This window comes from Polypterus senegalus, chromosome 9, assembly GCF_016835505.1.
Source record: "Polypterus senegalus isolate Bchr_013 chromosome 9, ASM1683550v1, whole genome shotgun sequence".
In the NCBI taxonomy this organism is placed as follows: domain Eukaryota; kingdom Metazoa; phylum Chordata; class Cladistia; order Polypteriformes; family Polypteridae; genus Polypterus; species Polypterus senegalus.
The window spans coordinates 41,410,005-41,427,333 of record NC_053162.1 but is presented as its reverse complement, the minus strand read 5'-3'; the positions used below and the strand labels follow the sequence as shown (position 1 = coordinate 41,427,333).

The following is a 17,329-nucleotide window of genomic DNA, read 5'->3' as shown; positions in this document are numbered from 1 at the left end:
AAAGAGTGATAGGATGCAGTAAATAATAACCAATAATCCAATTTGAAATTTGCATGACACCAGAATCTTTGCCAGAGGGATTTGTACAAATTGAAATTAGAAAGTAAAATTACTTCTCTGTTTCCACATTCATAAACTGAAACCCCTTGCTCTGTTTTCTAAGTAGAAACAATTCCAACTGGATCAGAATCAAGTAAGACCAAGGGTTAAGAAGGAGTCCAGGCCTGCAGGGCATATGTCTTTTGAAGACATGAGGAGGAAGCGGGACCTAAAGACCTTAAAGAGCAACCCAGAGTAGTGTGATGAGAATGTGCAGACTGCACCGAAGGCGGCTGGGCTAACATCTCAACCCGGGTATATCACTAATAGCCATGCCATGATGCTGTCTGCCTGTCCTGTGTTGTTATGAGAGCAATTTAAACAGATAAAGGCACTATATAAGATAGCATTTCTCTGAGTTTGGGATTTCCCCATATTTCAGTGATACACAGGTCAGATTGTTTGAAACTTTAAACTGGTCCTGTATGAGAGAGTGTGGCTACGTGCTTCATTCTTCCTTATAATGGAGGCTTGGATCCTACTTTGTACCCATCGCTTCCAGGATGGACTCCCTTCCCTGCAAGATCCTGCGTTGAAATACACGTTTGTAAATGTAATGAATGAATGCACAGATGCATTCGGGGCTCAAATCTTGTTTGTTGTTTGTTTGAATTTCGCACGCGTCTTGTATCTGCATTGACTTCTTTAGGATACTCTGCTATGAGAATGTTATGAATGAATGTAGCGAATGTAGCAAAGTTTTAAACAATTTGCCTTTTATGGCCACAAGATGGCGCCATAATTCCACATGACACTTGGAGCTCTTGAATATTAAATTATATGATAAAAATGGTTGAACTCAGAGTCTCTTGAAACGTGCTGTCCATTTTAAACGGCACATCATCTAATTCCAGCATTGGCAACCAATCGAAGGAAAATGAAAAGCACATAATCAATTATTATTCAATAAAAACTAATTTGTAATAGCGAAATGTTCGTTAAAACACCACATACAAATTGATTAATTGGTAAACTGATCATTCAACCAATCACAACATTGATCGGAAATTAAATACGTCACTTGCCGCTGGAGCCAATGGCAGCAGCAGCAGAGCACGAATATTTGATAATAGAAAGTATAATTTTAAATATATGTTAAATCAACATTACTTTTAAATACCTGATCGTTTACTACAATTTGCGTGGTGGTCATCAGCGACCAAAATTGCCGAGCCTGAATGTGATTGTTGACCCAGCGCTCAGTTCAAGACCGATTTCTGCCTTGCCGCCCGATTCTAACTGAAATGGGCTTCTGTACAAAAACGGTTCTCAGAGCTGAGCCTCTCACTTTTAGACCTGCTAAGATAACGTCCAGGCGAGTTGCCATCCAACTCACCCCGGCCAAGTAACCTAGAAGGTGGGAGACGAGAACCGAAAAAATAAAATGTAAAACGTGCCCGCACGGAACCTCGTGGCTCTTTTGCGACTTGGACTGTATGAGCGACAAGGGGAGCAGAAATTTGGTGGCGCCCCGTCCCTAGCGGGATCTATTGGTGTTTTCTTACAGTGTATGCAAAACTGTAAACAGCTGGAGCAGTACAGCCGCTCCGGTTAAGAAACTGTTTTGTAATAAGCAGCCCATTTCAAAGCTATTAACCGGCGCGATGTTGGCATGTGCCAGTTCTTCCATTCGTGTTTGCTATTCTGATAGACTAGCACTTTTCCTACCGCGTATCGGATTCCAGAACTCCAGCTTCACTGTCTCTTTTTTCTCCTACCAATGGTGGACTTAATTGTCAGGTATTGGTTTTTCCAGCAGAGTCATTCACTTTCAGCCAGTCAATTTTGAAGATAACTTCTGACATCAAAATGCAAGATTGCACGTAAAATTAAGGATTTCAAAAAAGATACTTTTTGTCATTCATTAAATCTTTGGAACTCAGAGGAAAAATTGTGATATTTCACATTTCTAAAGTAAACAGGTAATTAAAAAAAAAATCTGAAATCATTTGACGGGGCGGGTGGTGCATTGGTAGCACTGCTGCCTCTCTGTAAGGAGAGCCGGTTCACTTCCCGGGTCCTCCCTGTGTGGAGTTTGCATGTTCTCCCCGTGTGTGCGTGGGTTTCTTCATAAAGACAAGACATTGGCCATTCTGAATTGTGCTTGTTTCCTGCCTTGCGTCCTGTGTTGGCTTGAATGGCTCCGGCACACCCCGTGATCCTGTAGTTAGGATATAGCATGATGGATGGATGAAATCATTTGACACCGTCCATAGGGACCCTCCTTTATGATGTCACATCCTGACATTAAGGCGGATTGGCTAAAAGCAGTGTTGCCACTAAAAAGTTTAGGAAAAACATACACCATGCAACTAAAAACACACAGACATGTACAATAAGGTACACGAGGATCTTTCCAGTTAAATACAACAGCAGCGTATGTCTGCCAAATAAATCATACTGTCCATAAACTAAATCACATTCCCGATAAGCAGTAAATGATAAATTCAGTGTTTAGGAGTAGAACATTAAACAGGATTCACCCTCCTCACTCAAGTCAATAACTTCAACTTGATTTTCCTATTTGTAGTTTTCCAGTCTCTATATTTCTCACAATATCGTTTATGGTACTGTCCATCTTTAACATTTTCGATGACAGATCTTGGCGGCATCCCAGTGTGGCATCAAGCGCCTTGTTATTTATCGAACTCTTTTGCTATTCCCTGAGCATTTTGTAGGATGTGGCGTCACGGCATATGTCACCAACCACAATTACTAATGTTTACGCACAGACAAGCAAAGAATATTTTAAGGATGCGCGGAGTTGATCATCTGCGGTGGGTTGGCACCCTGCCCAGGATTGGTTCCTGCTTTGTGCCCTGTGTTGGCTGGGATTGGCTCCAGCAGACCCCCGTGACCCTGTGTTCGGATTCAGCGGGTTAGAAAATGGATGGATGGATGGATGGAGTTGATCATTTTTCGTTAACACGTGCGAACCAAATTGATGTTCACAAGAAATTGTTAAAAAATATGCTAATTGGAATAAATAAAAGAAACAAAAACATAGAAACATAGACAGGAACAGAGAAACATAGACCTATGTGGAAAACATTGGAGTGGCTGTCAAAACTGGTTAAAAAATGACACTTTGTTGCAACAGAGTGTTATTTGTTCTTGGACCATGGGTGGATTTAGGCGCAGAGGGGTGTGCCGATGACACATAAAACACAATTTCATTTTTTTAGAGTCACAACCGTACTAATACAAATTAACATCATATCTTAAGTTACGTAATACAAAGTTACATTATAACCTAAACATAACAATAACACGTTTAAAAGTTTGAAATTATAGGAAAATATCATTATTGAAACGATATTGATAGAAAACGTGCCCTCGTCTACCTATTAGACTTGTAGTAAACAGTTTATGTTTTAAACAAGTTAGAAAATATATGATCAGTCGTTGAAAGACATGGAGGTTTTGTGGATTTGCGCTGCTAAACTGGTCCTTGGTGCGCGTGTACGGTGTGTTTCTGTTTAGGTGTGTGTGTGCGGCTGCGTGCCAGTGTTCACCCTGCGATGGGCTTCTGCTTTGTCCCCGATGCTCACTGAATTAGGCTCCAAGCTTCCCTGCGTTACTTGTCCTAGATAGGTGGAAAATTGGAACATTTATACTTTTTATTAACTTTATCAAAGAGATATCTTTGTTTGACAAAGTGAATCGTGTGTCGCGCGGTTGCGGTTTGCTCAGAGCGGCGCTCCGCTCCTTGTACAGACGCCACATTCAAGCAGAAGATGCAGCCACACGGAGACGCGCGAGCAGAGCTTCAGTCATTGAAATGGTGACTAGATGATCTGTTTTGTGGACGGGTGCCACTGTGTGGCGTGAAAAAGGGGAAAATACTGTATACGAAATGTACGAGTTGAACTGACCCCTCTCAAGCTGGATCTGAGACATTAAGCTGTTTAAAGGGCATGTGACGTGCAACGAAGAGTTGCTTACGTAAGAAAAAATAAATTACCGTACGCGCTGATTATGAACATCTTTACTTTTGCCGTGGCCTTAAGATAAACAAATAGATACAAATCAACTCCTTTTTGTAGATTTATTTTAGCAATATGTCCATCAATTTGAGGACAAGAACCTCCGCGAAACCCCCCCTTATACTCGGCCTATGTCTTGGACTTATGAATATGGATGTTAAAACTACTTTAAAGCTTTTTTTGATTCGTTTTTCCTAATTTTTCCTCTCTCACATGCCTAAGTGTAATCCATCACTCACACCAACATACATGGGACATGGAGCAGGAGTGACGCTGTGGTCCACCATTCATTAGCCAGCCTCCTCCACCCCTCCCTTCAGAAAACCTTCTCTTATATATTCATTACATTTATGTTGTCAATTAGACGATCGCCTCAAAGGGGGGCACCAAACCCAGACCTTAGTTTGATTGTCAATAAGCTGAGCCACTCTAGCTTTCAGGGGTTATCTCACCCTGGAAGGGCTTATTGCATGAGGTTCTGTTTTCTTGGACACAGCAAAAACATGTTAAGTTATATAACTAAGTGAATTACCACCATTCATAAATTATTCTAAAATAAGCATCTGAGATTATCTTTGAGGCATCAGATGCAAATCAGGAATTAACTCCAGAACCATCCCTCATATGAGGTGAAGTTAGTGTCAAAATTCATCTACTTGTTGGTTTTTAGACATGTGGGTGAAATTAAGAGTATACAGATATATTACCATTATGAACACAACTAATTAATTACATTTATGTAGTTCTTTTCTAACCTAATCAAAGTGCTTCATATAGACAGTGGGGGACCACTTCAACCACCACCAGGGTATAGCATCCACCTGGACTATGTGATGGCAGTCATTTTTGCACCAGTCAACTATTACATGGTGAAAGTGTGAAAGATAGTTAGCTGATAAGGGACAGGGGATGATTAGGGGACCAGAATGACCAGGGTGAGGTGGGCAACTTAGCCAGGACATTAGGACACACACTACATTTTTCAAAAGATGCCACTGGATCATTTATAACCACAGAGAGTCAGGGCCTTTGTTTTATGTCTTGTCCAAGGGCAGTGCCAACTTTTACAGAACACTGTCACAATCACTGCACTGGGGCACCATGACCCACACACAGACCACAAGGTAAGTGCCCCCTGCTGACTTCACCGACACTTCCTACAGCAACAACCCAAGCTTTTTCCTAGATGGTCTCCCATTCAAGTTCTGTCCAGGCCTAAACACACTTAGCATTGGGTGCATTGCCTGATCTCTACTCTCAGGTGGGATGGCTGCACCAGTGTCCCATAAACTCCAGTGCCCCTTTGACTGAGAAAAAAAATCACATTTTTTTACACCTGTACTAAATGAGAAGGGTCATGAAATTCTTCAATAACTTCATAATACTCTCTGTGCAAGTATTTAATAACTGTACTGTTTAAACAACACCGGGAAACACATAGAAAATAATTTACATATTGCTAGAATTACTGAGATGTACTCATCATGCCTTTAATTGTTTGTGTGATTACCATAAGGACACATCACATTCGCAAGAAAAACTGAAAAATATCTGTACCAGTACACCTTGCTTAGATAGAACTTTATTTGTCCACAGTAAAAAATTTGGCTTTTTACAGAAGGACTTTAAATAGATAAGTAAATGCATAAATAGGTAGATAGATAAATGAATATATATATATACACAATAAATAAATATGTATATATATATATATATATATATATATATATATATACTGTATATATATATATATATATATAGTGGCAGTAGGGGGTGCTAGTGCTCCCTTAAACCCTCAGGGATGACTCCAAACACCAGGTAAAAGTCCAAGACTTCTTTATTCTCTCAGTTAACGTGCACAAAGCACTCTCCACACTGACCCACACTGACCCGGAGGCGTTCCTGTCCAATCAGACCACAGTTCCTTATTCCTTCCGGGTCAGGGCAAACAGTCCTTTTCTTCACCCCGGGAGCACGTTGTTCCTTCCCGTCACGTGACCGTGACGTACTCCCGGGTTATAGGGCACACAAGAGCCAATGAGCCCCCCTACAGCGACTCACGGTGGTCCCCAAGGTATCCAGCAGGGCTGTGTAAAAACACTACATAGTCCATGAGGCCCTGCTGGAACTCGGGACACGATCCTGCTGTCGGGAGAGCTCCTCCTGGCGGCCTGGGGGTGAGGGCCGGAGCACGAAGCCGGCAGTCCCCCACAATAAATATATATTGTAAAAGATGCAATAGGAGACAACAAAAAGGTTTGGAGTTTTCCGGCCCCTTATATTGTCGACACTCCAGACTTTTCCAACAAAATAATGCAGGGTCAAAACACAAAAGAACAACATTCATGCGCGACGCCATACTAGGCGTCGGTGGCCATTTTTATATGGGAGGAGTCAGAAGTGCAGGAATGCTGGGAAGGAGGCGTGATGGATGATGGGATTGCTAACGTCAGGGAAGATGGCGGAGGAAGGGCGGAAGTGAACATACTGTGGGCAAGGTCTTATGGCGGAGCGTCTTTAGTCCTGGAAAACAAAGAAACAAGGTTAGTACCCCGCCATTCCCCGCCAGCGAAGTCCTTCGATGTGTTTTAAGATCCATCTGCGGTTTCCTAGTCGCGCATGCGTGACAATATATATATAAATATAAATATATATATATACACACCAGAATGACTAAACAGGAAGAAAATTTAAAAAGAAAGAAAAGTTCTGCCTTGGCTGTCACAGCCGCAGTGAGACATTATGCAGACGTATTGCTGGTGGTATTTCTTGACAGACTTCTGCTAAATAATTCATTCAAAGACCTCAGTGTGTGTCAGAGATGGGGTGTGCAGCATTGTTCATAATGGCACTCAGTTTTGTTTTAACTCTTTCCTTCGCTATTACTTCCAGGGGGACCAGTCTGTGCCCCAAAACTCAACCTGCCCTTTTAATTAGCTTGTTGATTCAGTTGGCCTCTCTTGAAGTGATGATACCAGCTCAACACACCACAGTGTAGAATATCACACCGGCCACCAAAGAGTTGTAGAAGATGTGAAGGAAGTCACTACCCACATTGAGGAACACAATCTCCTAGAAAAATGAGACTGCGCTTCCATTTCTTGTATACTTCCTCAGTGTTCCAAGACCAGTCCAACCTGTCATTAATGTGGACCCCCAAGTACTTGTAGGAGTGGACCACCTTTACATCTACTCCCTGAATAGTGACCAGACATAGATGATCTTTATTATGGAAAAAGTCAATAACTGCTTTTTTGGTTTTGTTGATGTTAAGATGCAGACAATTCTTTTTGCCCCAAGAAACAAAGTTCTTCACCTGACTCCTCTCTTCTGTTGCATTCCCTTTATCAATACACCCCATAAGTGCCGAATCATCTGAGAATTTCTGCAAGTGAATGACGTGGATGTTATATTTATAGTTGGTGGTGTACAGAGTGAAGAGAAAAGCAGACAGGACCGTTCCTTGTGGTGCTCCAGTGTTGCTCACGTCCGTATCACAGACACACAATCTTTGAGTCTCTCACACTGCGGTTTGCTGGACAGATAGTCCACTACCCAGGACACCATTGCCTCATACCTTGCATATCTCTAAGGTTACCCCTTAACAGCGATGGCTGGAAGGTACTAAAGGCACTGGAAAAATCAAAAAACATAATCCTCTCACAGTGCTGCTAACTTTACCTAGGCGAGAATAAGCCTTGTGGGGCAGATAGATAATTGCATTCTACACTCCAATCTCTGTTTGATAGACAAACTGCAGTGGGTCCTGGTGGTCTACCACAAGAGGACTCATATAGTCCTGGAACTTCAACTTCAAAGATGCTTCTACACTTCTTCACAGATTAACACCAGTTTGATTGCCAGTTGCTTCATTTTAATGGGTTGTGGTCTATCTTGAATTGGGTGGTATGGCAGCTCCTCCACCAGTAAATGATACCATTTAGGCAGGTGGTGTGTCCCCACAGTTGCACTGAAATCCAGAGAGTTCAGTCTCTGTGAGCCTAAGCAGTTTGGGATAGTGCTGAGCTATTAAAAAGTCACTGTGTAAAATGTTTGTTTTCCACACCTAACATCACCAGCTGCACTTTAAAGTGCCACTGCATAAACTAACATTATGTTTTTTTTTTAAACATGGTGCGAATTTACACCCAGCAAAACTCAGCTGATGTAAGTATTTCCACACTTTAACATTTAAGGTGTTAAATGAACACTTTCCAAATGCTCATTTAACATTTTCTGCAATGTTCTCATAGGAACAAGTTGAAAGTGTTGGTCATAACACCCCCTGTGTAAAACCAGACAATTTATGCCCACCTTCTTTCTTCTTTTTGTTCTGTTTCTTCTTTTATTTTCAATAGCATGTGCGGTCTCCTTTTTTAAACAATGCCTCATGTTTATGTTTGATCTTTCAAGACTAAACCACATATAGATGAAATCAGTCAATGCTGAGATGGTGAATACAGGATGTTCACATTTTCATTTTCTAGCATGGTAGCAAGGCACACTTGAAAACTCTTTTAACAGCTGAGGTCTGCCAATGATTACATTTAAAGGGAAGAGCTGAAGGGAAATGTTATGCTTCTGCTTTTTTTAGATGTGGATTTATTAAAAGCTGTTATCAGATTACAAATGCAAATACTCTGCCAGCTTTCACCCACTGGGGTATATGCATTAATCAGTAAATTCCTTGTATTCCTAATAAATACTTAGAGCATTAAGGTAAATGAGTAACGTGATTGCTGGATAATGCCAGTGTGCCTTTTTGATGGTACACACCAGCGACTAATGACAAATTGCTACACCTAACACTCAGTCACTTCTCATGCATTTTCTGTGCTACTACGTCATTCGGAATATTATACCAAGCCAGAAATCAGAGAGTATCAGCTGCAGGGCACAATTAACTTGCTTTATTAATATTGTGCTGTAATTTAGTTTGAACAGCACACATTGCAGAGTATCCACTGTGTATATTTTCTTTAATACAGAATACATGTGATCTTAAGGCCCTATTGACAGGCATACAACAGAAGCGAGCCCACATAGTGAACAGGTTGTGATTTATTTTATTAATGAAGCCGCTAAATGTGTGTTTCTCCTCCTCTTTACATGTAACCTTTCCTTTGCGTGCCATTTGTAATTACCTCACTCAGCTGGAAGCACAAGCAAAAATGATCACACAGGCAAGCTTGACTTGTAATTGAGCTTTTCTCTGTTAATTTGCAGTACAATGTGTGCAGCTCAGCATTCAGGTTATGTATAGCAATATTAGATTGTAATGCTTAGAGGAAGGAAACAAAGACAAATTGCATTTGTGCCATCCAACCAAGAGACTTGAGCAATAGTCTTGAGTTGCTTTGCATTGTTTTAGTGGCCAAGACTATGTATTACAAAGTACATGTTTAACCCTGACAGCATTCATGGTGTGACCCTGATAATGATCCAACTTTATAAATGTTGCCACCATTATAATTTGTAAGTTGTTTTAGACACATGCTTAAAATAAATAACCTCATTCGAATTTCTGTTGTTGATTGAAAAGTGCCTTGTGACTGGAATCTCTGTAGAAGAAACAGCCAAAATTTGTTTCTTGATTGGTACAATAGTTCAGAAATATTGTGCTTGAGTAACTCCTCAAGATAGCACACCTGAAAATGCAAGAGTCTGCACTGCTTGCTGCTTTCAGACACCAGTCCTCTGAAGCAGCTTGGCTCAATAACACGGTATGCCCTCACTGTGGCAAGAGTTTCCTCTTTAGTCTAATTGTTAAAAAGAGAGATTCAGAGTCTCTGTTAAGAGGAACTAAATAAGGAGTCGTTCTCAATTCTAATTAGGAATGTAAAGGGCAGGAAGCCAGCTCATAGACCAAGAATATCCACATAGTAACTGTTTGTCACCCACAGAGGTGAGACAGCCTATCCCAGAATGGTCAGGATTGTGCATCATAACCAGTTAATAGAAAAAATAAATTATATGTAATCATGGACATCATAGGTGGGAGAGTACTTTTAATAGTAATCTGCCATTGTAATTATCGGAGGTGGATGGTTTTCTAACACACATTTATACTCTATTATAGAAGTAGCCTGTATGAAGTATTCACTGTACACAGGTTATATTTCCTTATGCGATGACCACACTCCCACTGAGTTTTACAAAAAACGAAAAGGGCAGAGTGGAGGCTCAGTGGCTAAGGTATCGAGAAGGTTGCCCATTCAAACCTTTTACTGCCAGAAGGGATCCTACTCAGTGAAAATTGTTCCATGGGCGCTATACAATGGCTGACCTTGTGCTCTGACCACCAAAGTTCATGTGAAAAGACAATATCCCCTAAAGGATTAACAAAGTATACAAAAAAAAAAACAACAACAAGGTGCAAAGTAATGTATTAAACAGTTACAAGACAGACAATGACATCAACTATACCCTCAAGCATCCATTTTCCAATCCCACCATTCCACACAAAAAAAGACATCTGATTGTTTGCTGACTGTTTACTTTTCTATTTAGTTAATCCATAAATATCTGCATGTTATTCCAGATAAAGAGAGAGATAGATAATATACTGTGAGTTTATAGGTTTAAAGGGTCATTATTGTCACACAAAATGCTTACTTACATGTTTTAATCAACATGCAGTGTGACACTACACTCTGGTGCCACGATTAGTGCGTTTACAGTAACTAACCTACCCTGAAACATCTGTCTTAATTACCCGAAATAACTACCTAACCGGAAAAAATTTGTCTTCCTTACAAAAAAATGTCAGAACATATTTGTCATTAACAGACACTCAAAATAAGGATATTTATTGTAGCTGGTGTACATAGATACATCCTGATTTGGTTTTCAAAATAGAAATTGTAGCAAATGATTCATTCCTACATAATCACAGTGCCAGGAGTTTATTTTCCACAGTTACAGTTGATGAATAAATACAGGTGGATGTATGATGCCATTTTAATTATCTGCATCTAAGCAAAACTAGTACAAATTATACCTAAAATTGATATGTGATAATTGCAAAATAAACAGCTTGACACAGACAGACATGTAAGGCATTATAGATAGATAGATAGATAGATAGATAGATAGATAGATAGATAGATAGATAGATAGATAGATAGATAGATAGATAGATAGATAGATAGATAGATAGATAGATAGATAGAATTTTTTTTGTATCCAATAAATCCAATTTAAAACATTAAAACATTAAAACAATCAGGAGGAGAACAAGCCATTCAGCCCTGTCCTATCCACCAAATTCATCTAAATAAACATCAAGTCTAGTTTTGAAGGCCCCTAAAGTCCTACTGTTCACCTATCTACTTGGTAGCCTAACGTTTGTATGACATTTACCCTTAACAAATTTCCGTGTCCCTATTTTCTTGATGAACTCATTTTAAAGTAATAGTTTTGATCCACTCCGCTAATTTCCTTCATGATTTTAAATACTTCAGTCATGTCTCTTCTTAATCTTTGTTTGCTTAAAGACTTTCTAAACTATTATAACATACATCTTATGAAAATAACATCCATCTATCTATGTTCTGAACCTGATTTATCTTATACATGGATGCCTGCAGATAAAGCATATCAGAGCAGGAAGAACCAACCCAGGACAGGATGCAGATGCATTGGCTACTAGCCACATAACTGAAGCATACACATAACATACACATAACTGAAATAAAACATCATTATAGCAAGAATGGAATGAAATCAACAGTTTGAGAAATGTGACTTTGTCATTCATTGATAAATGTTGTAACTTCAGATACCTTTTTTATGTGATTATAGTGAAGAGTATTAAGTCAGAGACATTAAGAGGCAACATGCCTTATATTTGAAAGAAACCCTCAGAGTTTAGAAAATGTTTAAGTTGTTTTCATTTATAACATCTAAAAACAACATATAGCTTAACACAACATTCACAACCACTATAAAACCAATTCAGGGAGCCAGGCAGCTAGAGCCTATCCTGGCAGCTTCAGGCACAAATGAGTAACCATCTCAAAACAAGGTACGATCCATTACATGGACAACTTATGCCAAAAGTCCCACAGTGCCACTGAGAGTCATCTATAAATCTAACCTGAACGCCTCTTGTGATCTGGGAAGAAAACATAGACAGACTTAAAAAGAACATGCAAACTCCACACAGAGAAACACAAGGCAGTGGAATCTGAACTGATGACGATGGACTTCTGACAAACCAGTGTTGATAACTGTGCTCTTCCTTTTATACACACACACACATATATATATATATACATATATATATATATATATATATATATATATATATATATATATATATATATATATATATACTCCACACCATTTTCTGAGCCCCTTATCCTGCAGGGTTGCAGGGGGCTGGAGCCTATCCTTAAAAGCACAGTGTGCAAACAAGGAACAGTCCCCTGGAACACACACACACACACCATATACATATATTTATACCAATCAGCCAAAATATTAAAGCTACTGACAGGTGAAGTGAATAACATGGATTATCTTGAACCTGTCAGATGATGTGATATATTAGGCAGCAAGTGAACAGTCAGTTCCTGAAGGTGATGTGTTGTTAGCAGGAAAAAGTGTAAGGACCTTAGCAGTTTTGACAAGGGCCAAATTTTGATGACTGGGTCAAAGCATCTCCAAAACAGCAGATCTGGTGGGGTGTATGTACTGGTTAGTATCTGAAAAAGTGGTCCGATGAAAGAGAACTGGTGAACCAGCGGGCACCCAAGGCTCATTAATGCACGGGGGAGCAAAGGCTGTCGGGTCTGGTCCGATCCCACAGAAGTGCTACTGTAGCACAAATTGCTGAAAAAGTCAAATGTTAAGTAATGTCAGAAACACACAATACATGCTTTCTGCACATGGGGCTGTGAAGCCGCAGATCAGTAAGAGTACTAAAAGAACCTACAATGAGCACATAAGCACCAGAACTTGACCACAGAACAATGGAAAAAGATGGCCTGGTCTGATGAATCATGCAATCTTTTAGATCATGTGAATGGCACATGTGCATCATATACCTTGGGAAGAGATGGCACTCGGATGCATGATAGAAAAGAGGCAAGTGGCTGGAGGCAGTTTGATGCTCTAGGCAATGTTCTGCTGGGAAACCTTGGGTCTTGGCATCCATGTTGCTGTTACTTTGATACGTACCACCTACCCAATTGTTGCAGACCATGTACACACCTTCATAGCAGCGATATTCCCGGATGGCAATGGTCTCTTTCAGTAGGATAATGCACTCTGTTCCCACTGCAAAACAGTTTAATTAACAACAGTTTTTTAAACTTAGGTGGAGGTGCTACTGTTGGTAAGAACACCTGAATATCTTTCTTACTTTTCTTACTTTATTGACTCTGCTTGCAAGGTCAAGGCTGATAATAGGCCTCCAAGGCAGTACATATCAAGTGCCTTAAGTGTGGATATTGGTTATTTTACCGATGTCCACGGCCCCATTTGTGCTAGCCAAAGACATTTGTTAGGTGAATTGTTTAAACTATATTTGCCAGTTTTGAGTGTAAGTGACATCCATGGTTTTTTGGGATTGGTCTGGTATTCTTGGTTGGTAGGTTTTCCCAGATCCAGTACTGGAAAAAAAGAAAAAAAAAAAAAGAATGATTATGCCCTGTGAGGGGAAGACATCCACAACTTGTGGCTAATGTTACTGCTCAGGGCTCCAGGTGTCTGTGATCCTGTTCTGGATTATACAAACTTTGAAAATAAATGAATGGACCAATGGGTGATAACATTAGTTCCATATTATAAAGAAAACTGCTTAATCTAATTACAAAGGACACACTGTATCCATATTAATAACTGAGTGTGGCAGTGTGTCTAATGCTTTACCATTTCGGTCACACTTTGTTTATTGACTAATTTAATAACATGTTAAGCAACTGGAAGGATGTTTTAAAAGCTCATATAAACATGTTCTGTTTGCTAAATTAATAAGCCCTCACCTAAGAAATGTAAAGATTGAAAGTGTGATGTTGTTTAACTGTACAGTACTTGCTAACTCCTCCCAGTTACTCAAGTGGAAAAAATACCTTAAATTCCCGTGTCCATCAATGTAGAAGCACGTACGCAAGTTGTTTCCGGGAGCATACGGGACAGTCTATTTGAAATGCTACGTAAAACAACACCTCAATTACTATCATACCTCTAACTAGTTAAATGATGCGCAGATTCACTTAAAAGGCAAGTCTGTGTAATCCGTAAGAAGAAAACGAATTTCGAGAGACCGCCCGCTCACACTGAAAGTGCGCGCCTTCCTTGGCACACTCCGGTGGCCGAGGGCGGGGCTGCCGTGTCACGCGCGCTCGCTCACTCGCTCGCACTTCGTGCCTGCCTTGACTGCTGGCTGGAACTGGCGTGTTGTAAGTGGTTGAAAGATGGTCCGCGACTAATCGGCACGAGAGGAGTCTCGCTTGTCGCCATATCAGGACACTCTTGGGTTGTCATGCTTTCACCGCACGCACTTCTTTGACGTGCTGGATTACAGTGACAAGAGAAGAAAAAAGTCGACTGGAAAGCAAGCATTTCTGGTGAGTGACTGGCGCTAGTTACCCATGAGTGGGTCTTATGCCCGAGTAAAGTTGTTGCGCTCGCGAACTCTGAGAGGACGGACGGAGTGAGGTTTGGGTGTTGATTTAATATGTCACCTAACTGGAAGGAGGCAGTTATGTGTTTGTTTACCGGTGATTAGAGACTTTGCTTTTGTTTCGTTTTTTTTTCTTCAGCTCCTTCTCCGTTCTTGTGTGGTTTCGGCGTTTTGACTTCTGCTAGTGGCCTGATAGTTCCGTGTGTGTGCTCGTGTAAGGCTCACGTGTGTGCCTTGTGGCACTTCAGGTGGGTGTGTTCACCGTGTTTATCCGCGTGCAGCGCGCGAGTTGTACCTTGTTGTCGCGCGACGCTTTCACTGATGGAGGTATGAGAATGTTTTTTGAATCGTTGTTTGCGTGCCCCTGAATGCGCCTTGTGACTTTAGCGGTACTGTAAGCCTTTTTCTGTCTGAGCAGTCTGTATTACAGACTTGGTTGCCCAAATCCCAGTTTTTATTTTTGTCTGACTCGGCTGGTCTTTTTTTCCCACTTGCCATGAACAGCGTTCTCAGGTGCCAGGATGGCACTAGATCGGTGAAAATTATTAACACATTTTATTCCCAAATAGCAAGCATATATGGGCCACAGATGTGTTTTATATGGACTAAAAGATGACTCCCATGTGGGATCCATCAGATTGTGCACCCAAGGATCATATGGGGCCCATATGGGTTAATATACTGTCACTGATTGGCAGATACAGGTGCGCTGAAGCAAGCAAACACCCGAACAGTTTGGGCCTCCCCCAGGACTGGTTTGGGAACCTTGTGTATAGATAACAAGCGCCTAGGTGTCAAGCAATCATTTAAAATAGTATAAGATTTATTACCTTACATTTACTTATTTGGTTGACATCATTATTTAAGGCAACTTACAGCATCTGAAATACAACAGTCACATTTCTTTTGTTTCTCCAATTGCAATACATGCAGGTGAAGTCACTTGTCATTTAGTCTTGAGCAGAGGAGACTACACGGGGACTTTACCTAGGTCTTCCAAATTCCCTGAGGCATTGATGAAGTAGATACAGCAGAATTCTTTTAACTTAAGGGTGAATCATGAATCATGTTCTCAAGGACGCCAGTGGACATTAAGGGAAAGAGCATTTAGGACTGAAGAACGTCTTTACACAAAGAGCTGTGAGAATCTGGAACAAATGACTGAGACATACAGTACAGAAGTAGAAACCTTGATAACTTTTAAGAAGTATCTGGATAAGATATTGGGATAACTTAGCTATGAGATAAATAAAGAAGCTGGGTGAAGTAAATGGTCGCCTTTCGTTTGTCAAATTTCTTATGTTCATATGACAATGATAAACAAATTAAAAAAAGATAATTAACAATAATAGTCTGGCTTCTCTTAAAAGCTAAATACATCTACCACATCGTGCCACAGGGGAGACAGAGTGGTTGTGTGTGTAATGGTGCACAAAGATAGGTTGGAAACTATCCATTTTTGGTTCCATCATTGACGCTGATGCCGATACATGGTGTAAATGTTGCAATAAACAGGTACATATGATGAATGAATACGTCTCATTTGAAATTGTCATAAAAATACACTTATTTTCACTGAAGAGACACCTGGACAGCCAGCATACTGGAATGATTTGAGTTGTTACTCTTCACCTGCCTTAAGTGCTGTAATTTACACACACTGAAATAGCAAACACGGGAGTGCCTGAACACATCATTCTTCTTAAACTCTTGCACTGGAGGGATGCTGTTTTTTATTTCAGCTAATTTCTTAATTGAATCTCCATATTTTTTGGGACATAGGTAAAGAGGTTTAGGGTGTCACACAAATCCATAACCATTTTATACAGGTTCATTATTGAAAGTGTTTTGAGATTCTCTGCTATGAACAGGATATGCAGCTTGATAAAGTATAAATCATTGGCTGCCCACTTCCATTTGTGGATTCCTTCTGTTATTCTAGAATTTTCTTCAGACACAGTGGTTGTCAGGACAACAGTCTTGTCTCTTTAATGTCAGAAAACACAGCCACCACCATTGTTGACCTGAAGTGGGTACAACACTTCTTTGCTAGGAAGACTCACCAGTGCCTTTTCTTTATCAGATTTGGGAGAAAAGTCTGAATGTCTCCAAGAATACTCAAAACTTGTGCACAGTACAGTTTATACTCACTGGCTGCATAATAACATCCTGGTGGAAGCAGGAGAGCACTATACGGAACATCAGTGGCATACAGCTTCCTTCTGTTCAGGGCAAATACAACACACAATGCCTCAAAAAGGCCAACAGTGTCATTGAAGAAATCCGTCTTAACCTATTCATGTCTCTTTCTCTCTTCCTTTCTGGATATTACTGTCACTAGTCTGTGGAAAACTCACAAGTAACAGTTTCATTGTGTATTTATTATAATAATTTAAACTTTAACTTGAAAGAGAAAGTTAATACATCTTTTCATACCTTTTACTGTCTGTTCATATTCTGTTTACTCTTCTGCTCTCTGGTAAATTACTTGAGTCTACTGAGACCAAGATTACTACATAGATACTTTATTAATCCCAAGGGGAAATTCTAAAATTAATAATATTACTTACAAACAAACTACAAGAAGCATGAATTTTATATCATGATCTGAAGA

The 17,329-nt window shown here is 40.1% G+C and overlaps 1 protein-coding gene across 1 annotated transcript in view; it reads left to right on the top strand.

The window, feature by feature from the left end:
• Positions 1-14,443: 14,443 nt before the first annotated feature.
• The window catches only part of cpne2 (copine II), a 291,680-nt gene continuing 288,794 nt past the window's right edge, over positions 14,444-17,329 (top strand). The window contains exon 1 of the mRNA XM_039762970.1: positions 14,444-14,659. The gene's annotated coding sequence lies outside the window, so the exon portion shown is untranslated. The remainder of the gene's footprint in view (positions 14,660-17,329) is intronic.